The sequence below is a fragment of the Pseudopodoces humilis genome, chromosome 28, assembly GCF_049639895.1.
Source record: "Pseudopodoces humilis isolate 2021_Gansu_Grassland_sample_001 chromosome 28, ASM4963989v1, whole genome shotgun sequence".
Taxonomy (NCBI): Eukaryota; Metazoa; Chordata; class Aves; order Passeriformes; family Paridae; genus Pseudopodoces; species Pseudopodoces humilis.
Window position 1 is genome coordinate 1,617,862 of NC_142227.1, and position 13,663 is coordinate 1,631,524.

The window sequence follows — 13,663 nt, forward strand, 5'->3', positions numbered from 1 at the left end:
CGCGAGGAGAGGTTATTTTGGAGTTTTTGGGTTTTGGGGTGGAGCTGCCCCCTGGCTCCTGTCACCATCCCAAACCCGGCACTCGCTCATCCCACGGCTCCGTTTATCCCAACGCCGATCCCGGATCCCAGAGCCAGCGGCACAATCCCGGCAGCCCAAAAACGGAGCCACCTCCAGCTGGTGCCGGGATTTTGGGAACATCCCCTTGTCCCATCCTCGCTCGGCTGTGCCGGCACTGGGATGTTCATCCCGGATTCTCTCCCAGGGCTGGGAACCAGGATGGAGATTCCCGGCTCATTCCCAAATCCATCAGCAACCCAAGGCTGGAGATTCCCAGTTTATCCCAAATCCATCAGCAACCCAAGGCTGGAGATTCCCAGTTTATCCCAAATCCATCGGCAGCCCAAGGCTGGAGATTCCCGGTTTATCCCAAATCCATCAACAGCCCAGGGTGGGAATCATGGCTGGAGATTCCCAGTTCATCCCAGATCCTCTCCCAGCACTGGGAATTATGGCTGGAAATTCCCAGCTCATCCCAAATCCGTCAGCAACCCAGAACTGGAGATTCCCGGTTTATCCCAAATCCATCGGCAGCCCGAGGATGGGAACCACCCCCCTGCCCCAAAAGTAGCCGGGCACCCCAAGAACCGCTGGGATTATCCCACTGGAACTTCCCCCGGGAAGGAGATTGCAGCTTAGGGCCTAATGGAAAAGAGGAAAGAGATGGGATTAAAAGGGAAATAATGACAATTCCTTTAGCCAGGCCGGGGAAATGAGCCGGGGATTAACGGCCTCGCTTTTCCAGCAGCTCCCAAATCCCGCCGGGCGGTCCCGGATCCAGCCGGGGTGGCCGAAGATGCGGAGCTGACCCTCGGCAGTGCCAGGTCCCAGCCAGGCTCTGTCCCTCCTCTCCAACACCACGGAAATTTCTTTATCCCCCCCAAAAAAACCTCCAATATTTTGCTTTTTTTCTGCTTTTTTTTGCTTTTTTTTTTGCTTTTTGCTTTGTTTTTTTTTGCTTTTTTTTGCTTTTTTTTTTTTTTTTTTTGCTTTTTTTTTTTCCGGGAGAAATTCTGAGCTATTCCACCGGGGGAATAAAAAACACCAAAAATTAAAAACTTCTCTGGATATAAAAAAAAAATTAAAAAAGGAAAAAAAAAAAAAGGCACCGAGCCCTGGAATAAACCTGAAAGGCTCCTTTTCTCTCGCCTTGGGTTGCACACCCTGCAATTGGCTGCTTCCCTGGAATAGATTCCGTTGCTATGAGACCAAGTTTGCTTTTAACGAACCCCAGAAAATTAATGGTATTCAGCAGATAAGTCCTTAAAGTGGAACCTATTTTAAGAAATTCCTGCTAAATGGTTTACAAGTAGTCAGGAGGGAGGAGAAGGTTTTCTGGAGCGCGGCGGAGCCTGCGCCGCCGATCCCCTCCCCGAGCTGGGGATGTGGGGGGAGCGTTTTCGGGGTTTTTTGGGATTGGGAGTGGGAGAGGTGAGGGTGGGATTGATTGCCGGCCCTGCTGGTGCGGCGCAGCCACCTCTGGGTGCCATCCTGGCTGTCCCCAGGTGTCCCCATCATCATCCAGAGGCTCCTTCCAGCCGCAGAAAGTCGGGAATTCTCTGCCCAAACCCTGCCCGAAGTCACAGCCGGAGCCTCGGGATCAGCCCTCGGAGAGCCGGGGGTGGGAGAAGGGATGGAAGCGCGTGGAGCGTGGAAAAGCTGCTCCGACAGCATCCCGACATCCCTTGGAGGAGCTCAGGGGAGAGCTGAGGAGGCGGGGAAGGATTCCCGAGCCCTTCCAGCCCCTCAGGCCGGCATCACCCCCAGGACAGGGCGCGTTTCCCTCCGCATCAGGGTCTCCACCAAGGACGCGATCCGGGCCTGGGCAGCTCCGTGTCTGCACCACCAGGGCCAAAGCGCCGGCATTCCCGGCCCCAATCCGTGTGGAATCTCCATGGAGAACAGGGGGGGATTGGGAACCGCTCCCTCTTTATCCCACGCCCCGTTTTGGGGTGTCCAGGGGGCTGTCCCTGCTTCATCCCACACCAAACACACCCCAGGTCCTCTCTGCACGGAAAAAAGCCCCAAAGTGGGTGAGCCCAGGGTGCCCTGGGGCTGCAGGATCAGTGCCAGGGATGGATCCCAGGGATCCAGGACAGGGAATCCGCTCCTCTCCTGCCTGAACCTGTTGATTTGCCCCCAAATTCCTGCTCTGCTGCAGCCTCTGGGTGGAAGAGGAGACAAAACCCCGCAGGGAAGCCAGGGAGAGGAGGATGGAGAGAGGGACTGGGGCCTTGAGCTTCCTCATTTTTCCCCTTCCCATTTCTCGCTCCCAGCTTGGGAATTGCTGCTCCAAAGACCCCACAAGCCAGGGGGGAGTGGAGCCACCGCCCTCGCGCCGTTCCCGCATCCCGTCCTGATCCTAAAATGTTTTTAGCACACGGATTTGTCTGGATCATCTCCAGCTGAACAGCCCTGAGGGCCCTCCCTCAGCGCTGCACCCCAAAACACCAACCTGGAAACGCCTTCCTGGCACTGCCAGGGACAACCGGGCACGGATCAACCCTTGGGGCCACCCTGTAGAGCCTTCCCTTATCCCAGCCCCATCCTTGGGCTGATCCCACAGGCTCAGCCCCGCATCCCTCGCTCCTGGAGGTGCAGAGGAGCAGGAGGGAAGGAGGGAGCAGGATCTCAAATCCACCTTGTGGGGTGGATCCTGGAGGGATCTGAGCCTTGGGATGCTCCCAAATCCCTCTGTCAGAAGAACAAAGCTGCGATCTCTCTGCAGACGCAGAGGAAGCGACAAGCGGCAATGATTTATTTCCCTTCCCTGGCAGATAAATCGGCCTCGGGAACGGGGCTTGTGCTAAATTAAAATTTGCATGCGGTAATATATTTAAGCAACTTTCCTTCCACTTCGTTATAAACAGCGTTTCTCAGGGGGTTATTTCGGAGCTGGCCCCGTTTCATTTATCTCCGGCGCGAGCCGGCGTTAATTGTCGGGGTGGAAATTAAAACCACAGCGGAAAAAAAAAAAAAAAAAGAAAAAAGGAAAAAAAAATTTAAAAAGGGAAAAATTAATAAAATAAAAGCGCCGGGGTTGGAGGTTGGAAGCAAAATCATCACCCAGGCACAGGCACCAGCTCTGAGGCCTCAGTAAAAAAAAAAAAACGATGAAAGGCGAAAATTCCCGCTCGGTGGCCGCGTTTGGTTTCCCGGCGAAGGCGGCGAGGCTCGGGGAGCCCGGTGGGCAGCGAGCCGCTCTCTCCCGGAGGATAGCGAGAAGGTTTTTACATTCGGTTCTCTAGCTTTATGATATCACATACACTCATACAGCTAGATAACCAAAGAGAAAAACCCACCCAGGTCTCGAGCAAACGGGGCCTCGGGGGACGCCGGAGCCCCCGAGAGTTTTGTCCCCTCAGCGCCAGCAAGGATGGAGCCCCCAGGGTGGGATGGCAGGGATGGGCTCCGGTGCCTCGGAATGCGACCCCCGGTGCCCACCCCAGAGCCCCAGGGCGGTGTCGCCGCCCCCAAAAGGAGCCGGACCCCAAAGCGGGCTCAGCCCAGCGCAGCCCCCGCGGGGCAGGGATGTCACAGGGTGTCACTCCCAGGGTCCAGCCCCGCAGGGCAGCACCAGGGAGCTGAGTCCTTGCCAGCTCCAAATTCGCCCCCAGACCCAGCCCGGAGCCCACTCCCACTTGATAATTGCTGGAAATTACTGGCACGGAACTGCTGAGTCAGGAAAGTGGTTGGGCAAGGCACGGGCCCTGCCCGAAAGGGCCCCCCCGGGGGTTCCCCCCGCGTTCTTCTCCTCTTCCTCCCCTTCCTCCCTCATCCGCTGCCGCCAGCCGGGCCCTGCAAACCCGGTGGGGACCCCACACCTCCCGCGGGTCTGGGCCGTGAATTTCCCTGGGGGGGTCACCCAGAGACCCCCCCGGGATGGCCCCGTCCCCAGCGGGACTCTGCGCCCCGGCCGGGAGGCTCCGGGCAGCGGCCCCGGGCTGTTCCCGGGGAGCTCCGGCCGTGCTCGGAGGGAAACTCGGCGGAGCGGCTGCTCCGGTGCCCAACGGGAGCCGGGGAGAGGACGGGAGAGTCCCGGGAGGGCTCCCGGGGAGGGCTCCCGGAGCGGGGGTACCTGCTCATCCCGCTGGGGCCGCTGCTGCCCGCGGTCGCCGTCGGCTCCGGGTCACCGCATCCTTCCCAGGCCGGCGGGGAGCGGAGGATCCCGGGGATGGGGATGGACATCCACGCCCGGTGCCGGAGCCGGAGCCGGTGCCGGTCCCTCTCCCGCTGCCCGGCGTCTCCGGGCCCTGCCTCTAAAGTTGAGGCAGAGTCGGCGGCGCAGGGCTGGCTGGAGGGCGGGGGAGGGCGGGAGGAGGGACGGGGCGGCCGGCGGGGACAAAGCCCGAGTGGCGGGGCTGGGACAGCCCGGGCGTGGGGCCGGGGCAGGGGTCACCCCCCCCGGGAGGGGCAGCGCCATTCGCCACGGCCGCCGCTGTCCCCGGGGACCTCTCCGTCTGCTCGGCCCGGGCTCCCCCCCGGTCGCAGCCGGCCCGCCCCGTCGGGGAGGCGGCGGTGCCCCGGGGGTAACCCCGCTCGGGCTGGGCGCTGCCGGAGCCGCCCCCCCGGCCCCGGCTGGGGTGAAACCCCGGTTCCCCGGGAGGAGGAGCGGGGGTGGGGGGCGCCTGGGCCGGTCCTTCCCGTCGGGGCTGCGCTCACGGGCGCCGCTTGCAAAGGGGAGATTTGGGAGATGCTCAGGAGTCAAGCGCGGCTCGATCCAGCCTTTATCCCGGGTGTAACGGGGGGCCACGGCGGGCCCGGCCTGCCTGTGCCTCCCGGACGCGGAGAAACCCCCCTGGCCCGGGAGAAAGCGCGGCCGCGGCTCGGAGGGGCGGCGGGGCAGAGCCTGGGGTCGAGGTCCGGCTCCACGTCCCCCCCGTGCGGCCGCCCGGGGCCGGCCCCCGCCCGCGCTGCCCGGTGCGGGGATCCCGCTCCGCTCTCCCGGAGACCCCGGGGCAGCACCGGCCGGCCCCGGGGGGCGCACGGGCCTTTCCCCAGCGCCCACCCGGGAACGCACCGAGGGGCGCAGCCGTGAGCCCTGCGGGCCGGGACCAAGCGAGGGTGGCCGGGCACAGCGGAGCACACGAGGAGCGGGTCTCAGCCCCGGTGCAGGGCTCACACCCATGGCCACACTCGCCCAGATGCCCACGCAGCAAGCCACAGGCACGCAGGAGCCCCGAATGTCCCCATGGTTGTCCCCAGTCTCTTCACGTCCCCGTTCACCGGGCCTGGCCCTGGCCCGGCGGGGTCCGCGGCCCTCCCGGGGCTCCACCTCGCTCCGGTGAAACGGCGGAAAACGAAAGCAGCGGGCAGGCCGGGCACGGCCCCGGGCACAGCGGCGAGCCGTGGGCAGCGCCGGGCCGGCCCCGCTTCCAGCGGGCACCGGGAGCAGCGGGGCGGGCTGGGCGGCGGCGGGGCCCTGCTCCCGCTGCCGGTGCTCCGATTTCGGGAGAGAGGCACAGATCCGAGCCGGGCCCGCTGCCCGCACCAGCCCTTTTATATACCCACACCTATATAGAGAGGACATGTAGGATATGTTGGATATATAGGATATATGGAATTTATGGAATATATGGAATACCCGCGCTGGAAGTCACTGCGGCGCGTGTAGAAATGCCAATCCCCCAGCACCGGGGGCTCCCCGGGAGCAGCGGGGCTCTCTGCCCCTCACCGGGAATCCTCAGGGCTGGGCAGCCCTTGGCCGGAGCCCCCCAAGCTGCCAGCGGCGGCCGCAGCATCGCGGGGAGCGAGCGGAGCCTCCTCCCGCCGCCCCCGGGCACCGGGCACCGGCCCCGCCGCTCTCCGTGGTGCTGAACGGCGGCGGCGGCGGCGCGCCCCGGGGCCGTGCGGGGTCGTGCCTCCTCCGTCCTTCTCTCACCGAGCTGCCGCTAATTGATTATCATTATCAAGGCCGTTAATTATTATCGTTACCGTCCCCGGTGCTCCGCGGCGCGGCCGAGCTCTGCGCGGTGGTGCCAGCGCCGTGCCAGATCACCGGCTCGTCCCCCGGCACGGCCCCGGTGCTGCTGCCCGCCATCCCCCGCACTCTCCGCACCACGCGTGGGGCCGAGCCTCCGCCGTTACCTCCGAACCGGGGCTCCGAAATTCGCCCCTCTCTGCCCGTCCGCACCTCCCGGGCCCCGCCGGTGCCGCTGCCGCTGCCCACGGCTGTGCCCCGGCCGGCCCAAAGGGTAAAACCCCAACAACGAGCGCGGCCCCGCAGCTCCGCCGAGGGAACTAACGAGACCGGCGGAGCTTTGCCGCCGCCCCGGGAGCTCGCTCCGGTCCGGGCCCGGTTCCAGGAGGGGCCGATTCGGGCAGCATCGCCGCCGGTGCCTCTCTGACCTCCCAGGGCCCCGCTGGCACCGCGCAGGGCCCGGGAGGGCCGCGCTTCGGCCCCGCCGGTGCCCGCTGCCCGCTGCCCACGGCTCGCCGTCCCCGGGAGGCGCGGGGCGAGCTTGGCACCGCCGGTACCGGGGAAGCGGCCGCCCCACGCGTGTCCGCGGCGGGGGCTGCACGGGCCCCGCCCGGGCCGGCTCCTCCCGGCCCTACCGGGACCGTCGTCCGCCGGTAGCCGGTTCCCCGGTGGCTGCGGACGCTGGACCGGCCCCGGCGGCTCCGGTCGCCCCCTTTTCCCCTCGCCTACACCCCCGTGTGAATCAAATACCTTCACTACAGCAGCCATGTTGGGCTCCGGTGCGAGCGCGGCGCTCGCCGCAGGAACCGGCGGCCGCCTCGGCGGGAGGCTCGGGGAGGGGGCCCCGCTTCCCCCCGGAGCACCGGGCAGCCCGGCCCTGTCCCGGCGCACCGAGCGATGCCGCCGGGGGCCGCTCCCCGCCGGCCCGGGAAGTTGCCACCGTTCCCGGTAACGCCGCCAACTGCGGGTCCCGCACCTGCCCCGCATCCCTCCGCTGCTACCGGCCGCGTCCCGGGGCTGCCGCTGGGGAGGAGGAGGAGGAGGAGGAGGAAGAGGAGGAGGAGGGGGAGAGCCGCGGTTACCTCCGCCTCGCCCGGTGTCCGGCGCCCGCGACGCCGCTCGGCCGTGCCCACCTGGGGATGGAAAAGAGAGAAGATGCGTCAGGAGGAGCCCCCGCCACCGCCCCACCTTGGAGCAACTTTCCCGGCGAGGCCGGCGGCGGGGGCGGGGGGTGGGCGGCGCTGGAGCCCCTGCCCGGCCAGCCGGGGCCGCTCCCCGGTGCCCCACGGCCGGTGTTTTCCACGCGTAGGGTGGGGACAGCCCCCGGCAGCCCAGGGCCGGGCTGGGACACGGCCTCTGCTGCCGGGACAGCCCGGATTTGGGGCAGCCCCACTCCCGGTGCCCGTCCCTCCTGTCCGTACCAGCTCCCCTCTGCCGTGGCCACCGGAGCCTCCCCGGGCACCTCCCGCTGCTCCCCGGGCACCGGAGCCGCTCTCCCGCCCGGCCCGGCTCCCCTCCAAAGTGGATTTTTCTGCTGTTTATTTCCCTCCCCCCTTTTTCTCCCACTGAGATTTTTTTTTTTTTATCAATTCCCCCCCCCCGTCTTTTTTCTTTTCTTTTTCCCGCCCCAATTTTTTTCTTTTCTCTAATTTTTCTTCCCCCCCTCCCGCCCCTCGTTTGACTCCAACGTCGCTGGGAATTATTTGCATTTAAAATACAACGACTCCTTTCCCTCCACGTCGCTTCGCAGCTCGATTCCACCAGCACGGGAGAGGAGGGGGAGCGATCCCAAGGAAAAGGGGTCCCCAAACCCCCGGGAAAATCCCCCCGAATTCCTGCCCTGCTGAAAATATCGATGTGGGGGGGAAAAAACCTAAAGATTTAACAGATTTTAAGAATTTTCTTCCCGCAGCCGCTGTCACCTAAAGGTGTTGTGGCAACAAAGAGCGGGATGGCATTTGACGCTCGTATTTTTGGCCTAAATATTTGCAAAAAAAAAAATAAAATTATTCCCCCCAAAGCCCCCAACGCTTTGCAAAAGATTGATGTGCCTGGAAACCATCACATCCTGCCCTGCCAAGTGCTTCCGAGGAAAATCTGATTTTCCATTTATCCCCCCCGCCGCTGCTGATCCCGCCGGAGAACGCACACGCGCGAGGAATCAAACACTGGGAATCAAACAACCATTCCCAGTCCAAACTGGGAGCCCGAACGGATTTTCCCCGTCCCCGTGCGCGGCGGAGATTTCCCAGCTCGGGGAAGAACGGAGTGGAATTCCCTGCTCGGGCACAGCCGGGCACAGGAGCACTCCCCAGATACTTTTTTTTAAAGGGGAAAAATAGTAATAAACCAAGAGAATTAATTATTTTTTTTCCTACCTTTCCCCAGAAATGCCGAATTTAACCCCGGCCCTTTTTCATGGGGATTTTTAATTTTTTTTCCCCCATGATTTTTTTTTTTTTAATTTTTATTTTAGTTTTTGGTTTTTACGACCTCGCACCAACGCAGGGATGGAAGGAGATGCCCACACAACACTCCCAACCCCACACAACATCCCCCACGCCCCTTTCTCCCTGCTCCCCTTTTTCGTTTTCTTTCCTTTTTTTTTTTTTTTTTTTACCTTAAATCCTTCCCCCTCAAAATAAATTTAAAAAAAAAAAATATTTAAAAAATAGCTGCACACACCGAAACTTCGCTCCGGCAGCCCCTTACCTCGGGCACCGGGCAGGGCAGGGCAGTCGGTCCGACCGGCCCCGGGGCTCTAAACCCCGGGGATGGCTTTTGTGAGTTTGCCGGAGTTTCCCCGGGCTGTCCCCTTTTGTGTCCCATTGCCATCTAGAGGCCCCGATTAATTAATTTCACACCGAAGCTCGGGAGAAAATTTTCCCACAAAACAAGTGACCGAGGAGATGTGAAACTCCAAAGAAAAGGAGTCAACATCAAGTTCAACAGCATGCGGGGAAAGGCCTATTTCCATCACAATCGCGTCTGAGCGGGGGCCGGGCGGGGGGCGGCGGGCGGCGGCCCCCGCGCCCCCTCCGCGCGTTCCCAGGCTCGGAACAATCGCGCTCTGTTTGCCTCGCACATGCCGGCGTTTGGGCACGGAGGCTGCCTTGGGATAACGGGAATAATGAGGGGCGGGGGGCTCGGGGGGAGCGCAGCGGGGCTGGGAAAGGGGCGGCGGCGGCGCTGGGGGCAGCGGAGCCGAGCGCACCTGGGCGCTGCCCGGTACCGACCTGTTGAGCCCCGGCCGGCGGCACCCGCTGGAGTTGGAGGGAAGAGCGGAGCTGGACAGAGACGAGCCGGGGCTCCGCGGGCACCCCGAAGCCGCGAGGGGACGGTGCCGAGCCCCGGGGAGGAGTTGGGGAAGCACTTTTCCCTAAAGTTTGGTGTCCCCCGCCTTGTCTCGCCGGCCGAGCCCGGCCACGCGTTTTTCCCACAGTCCCGGGGGAACGGGGGGTGCGGGCCCCGGGGGAACGGGGGGTGCGGGCCCCGGGGGAGCGGGGGGCCGGGGCCCGGGGTGGCCGAGGCGGTGGTGGACGTGTCCTGCAACCCAAGCAGCTCGGCTCCGCCGGGCATTGTCCCCACGGAGCCCGTGGCCATTGTTCCCGGCGCTGCGGGAGCCGGAGGGAGGGCAGCTTTCCACGCCTCGTCCTTCCCCCCTCTTCGCCTTCTCACCCCCACCCCGACACTCACACCGGGGCTGCCGGGACCCTAATCCGGGCTGGGGGAACGGGGGAGGGCAAAGAACATCCCCACCCACCCCTCCCCGAAAAGAAAATAAAAAATTAAATAAATCAAAAATCGAAGGCGAGGGAAGGGGAGGCGCGGGGTCCCCCCTCTGAGACTTCCTCCAAGTTGGGAGAAGCGGGAGGGGGAGCGGGGCCGCCGCCGGTGCCCGCCCAGCCCTGCCCCTCCGGCACCGGCGGCACCGGCGGCACCGGAGCGGGGAGTTCGGTGCGGGGCAGCGGAGAGAAAAGGAGGAGGGGGGGAAAAAAACGGCGGCGAAAAAAAAAAAAAACAACAAACCCGGGGAGCGGGGAGGGGATTATTTACCTCCCTCCGCACCTCTGCATCCATTAATGACTTAGCGGCAGCCGCCGGGACACCGGCAGCCTCCGGGGCGGGGGGGTGGGGGGGGACCGGCACCGGCAGCGGGCAGGACGCGGAGCCCGGGGCCATCCAGGCGCTGCGGAACCGGGCGGAGGCTCCCGGAGAGGACCGGCCGGGCTCCGGGAAGCGGAGCTCCCCCGCGATCACGTTGCCTTTACGTGGGGTTAAACAGGGAACGTCTGCCCGGGGCTCGAACGCCGCGAACCCCCCGAGAGCACCGGGCAGCCCCGGCCCGCCGCTACCGGGGCCTCGGGATGAGGCGGGTATGACGGAGAGGAGGGGGGGAGGATTCCGCCCAAACATCCATTTTGTCCCTTTTGGAAATGGAGATGGGAGAGAGGAGGGGAAAAAAAAAAAAAAAAAGAAAAAAAAAGAAAAATGCGTCTTTTTCCTATTTTTTTTTTTTTTTTTTGCCTTGCTTTCTCCATATTTTACTACGTAAGGAATGACGCGCTCGCGTCGGGAGCGGGATAGGTTAGCCCGGAGCTTGGAGAGGGAGGGGAGGGGGGGAAAAACCAGGCTTGGGGGGGGGTGAGCGGGGGCGGGGGGGCGGCTCTGGCAGCAGCAGAACCTAAAAATAACGAGGATTTTATTATTTAAAAAAAAAAAAATAAAAAGCAGCAATATAATAATAATAATAATAATGATGATGATGATGATGATAATAACAATAATAGCGGTAATCCCGCTGACCCCCCCGATGCGGCCCTGTGGGCGCTCCGGGAATCCCACCGAGCCTTCCCCGGGGACCCTCGGGGTTTGGGGGTGCGGAGGGAGGGTTGGGGGTTCCTCCTGCCCTTTTCCCCCCACCTTTCCCAGGGCTGCGGCAGAGGCTGGGGAAGGCGCTCCCCTTCTTGATTATTTTGATTATTGCGTGGAAATGAAGCAGAAATTGGTATTTTTTTATGCAATTCGACCCCAAATCCCTGACTGCTCCCCGGGTTAACACCTCCAAGCCCCCGCCAAGCGGCGGGGAATGGATTCCCACCTCCCCCCTCTCCCCCGGGCGCACCGGGATTTTTGGAGCGCTAAAAAAAAAACCCAAACCCGGGGTCTCGCGGCAGCCCCCGGGGAGGATTTGCCCCCCAAATTCGGCCCCGGACAGAGGGGGGACACCCAGGGACACCCTGCAGACCCTGGGGTCGGGGAGGGCCGGGCCTGGCTCCAGCCCCTGGAGCCATCGGGATCCGCTGCCGCTGCGGCCGAACCGGGACCGCGCCGGTGCCGGTGCCGGTGCCGCCCCGGTGCCCTCCCAAGCCCTGCCAGCCCCGGGGACGAGCAGCCCCCGGCCCGGAGCTGCCGGGGAGGCCCCGGGCTCGGCCCTAATGAGCTCCGCTTATGCATTTCCTCATTAACGAATATTCCTGGCGGCCGAGCCGGGGGGCACCGGGACGCGCATCCCCCACCGCCCACCGCCCGCCCCGTCCAACCGGGGCTTCCCGGGGGCTCGGCCGGGCCCGGGAGAAGCAGGAGGCCGAGCCTGTGAGTCGGACACCCCAAATTTTTGCGGCCAGCCTCGTAATTACCGCGCCCGGTGCTGCGGTGAGACCCCCGCCCTCGGTATCCGGGAGACCCCCGGCTTGCCCAGGGGCTTCCCCCGGTAAAAGGCGCTCGGGGCCGGGCCCGGCTCCTCCATCCGCCCGGTACCGGCGGGCCCGCTGCCCCCCACCCCCGACGGAGCGGATTTAGGGGAGTGGGTGGCGTATTTTGGCTCCCTGATGGAGTTTTGATCAAAAATTCATTAAGAGGCGCTCGGCGCAGCGCCATGAATATTTCAGGGCTTTTGCAAAACAACAAAGTGGGTGTTTGGGGGAGGATGCACCGGGGGAGAGGCGGCTCCCGGTGCCCGTCTCGGCCCCGGTTTGAGGCGGCGGGGACGCCAGGAGGGACCGGGCAGCTCCGTTCCGTCGGGGCCGCGGCGGCGACCGCTCGCCCGCAGCTCCGGGGCTCGCTGCTGCCCCGTTATAAGGCGGGGAACGGCCCCGGTCAGGCAGGGAACGGCCCCGGTCAGAGAACGGCCCCGGTCAGAGAACGGCCCCGGTCAGACAGAGAACGGCCCCGGTCAGGCGGGAACCGGCCCCGGTTGGAGAGGGCGGCCCTGCAGGGACACTCAGCCCCCGCCCCGGGGCCACCGTGACAATCCCGGGTGTCCCCTGCCCTGTCCGCTTCGAGGGGCTCCCCCTGTGCTCCCCCCAACCGGGGGGACCCCACGGCCACCCGGGATGTCCCCTCGGAACGGGGACACGGCCGCCCCAAGGGATCCGCTGTCAGGAGCTGCTCCGGGCAGGAAACACCCCCCAAATCCACCCCATCCCAGCCAGGGGAACACGCTGCTGGAAAGGTCCCCGACCCCAAATTGGGGTGCGGCCGCCCCCCGGGCACATCCCGCCCGCAGCACGGGGAGAGGCGCCGGCTCCGAGCGGAGACAAAGCCCCCGCACCCCCCGGAGCAGCGCGGCTCCCCCGGGCAGGGCCTGCAGGTAACTGGGATTTACTGGGACACCTCCAGGGCCGGCTGGGAAGGGCACACGGAGGGCCAGAGGTGGCCGCGCTGGGCCGTGGTGGCAGCTCTGCCGCTCGCCAGTGTCACCCCGAGCACCCCAAAGAATCCGGGGGTTGCTGGGTGTCACCTTTGGGGCAGCGCCACGGGGTGTCCCACCCTCTCCCCCGAGCTGGGGACACCGGGCGGCGAGCCTGGGGACAGAGGGACAGAGCCTGGGGACAGAGGGACAGAGCCTGGGGACAGAGGGACAGAAAGGCCTCTCCGCGGGATGGAAGCGGGGACACCCCGGGGCACCTGGCGAGCCCAGTTTGGGACGTGTCGCAATGGGCGTTACTGGACCTGCAGGCAGGGCTGGCATGTGCGGCTCCAGCAGCTCCCGGCGCTCCCAACGCTGCCCTGCGGGCTCCTGCCGGCCCTTCCCGGTGTCCCGGTGTCGGGATGACCGTGTGCCCCCCAACCCCTCCTTTCCCCCACCGCCACCCCACCCCGGCAGCCCCCAGCCCCTCCCCGGGGCTCACCTCGCCCTGACATTTCCTGGCGCTCCTTCCATGCCAGCGGGTTGCCATAGCAAATCTAAATCTTACAAACAAAACCAGGGGAGAAGGTGGTGGTGATGGAGGGGGGGGGGAGGGAAAAAAAAAAAAAAAAAGCCTGATTAGCATATATTCAAATGAGCCGTGCAATAATGCAAACCATAAATCATGCAGTCATTGCTATTCAATCAGTGTCTCTTACCCCAGCCCCCACTCCCGCACCCGCTGTCTCGCCTCTTCTTGCCAGGCACGGACCCCTGCCCGGTCCCAAAGGTGGCTCTGGAGGGGACCCCCCACCCTTTTTTGGGGGTGGGGGTGGCCCTGGGCCCAGCGCGGCTCCGGGGCTCGGCGCAGCCCCTAATCCCGCCTGGTATTTATGGCGCTCTATTAAACCGGGCAAACTCTTCCCAGGATTAATCTCCCGCCCAGGTTTTAATCTCGGGGCTATAATCCGCCCCCCAGCCGAGGGAAGGGGCCCAGATCGGCGCTGGAGGGTGTGGGGGACCCCCCAGCCCGGCCTGAGCTTCACCTGGGG

The 13,663-nt window shown here is 64.3% G+C and overlaps 1 long non-coding RNA gene across 1 annotated transcript in view; it reads right to left on the reverse strand.

Moving 5' to 3' along the window:
* Positions 1–13,179, reverse strand: part of LOC148182502 (uncharacterized) — a 40,096-nt gene extending 26,917 nt beyond the window's left edge. The window contains exons 1-2 of the long non-coding RNA XR_015774637.1: positions 13,114–13,179; positions 7,063–7,113 (exon numbers count right to left, since the gene is read on the reverse strand). This is a non-coding gene — a long non-coding RNA (uncharacterized LOC148182502). The remainder of the gene's footprint in view (positions 1–7,062; positions 7,114–13,113) is intronic.
* Positions 13,180–13,663: the final 484 nt, after the last annotated feature.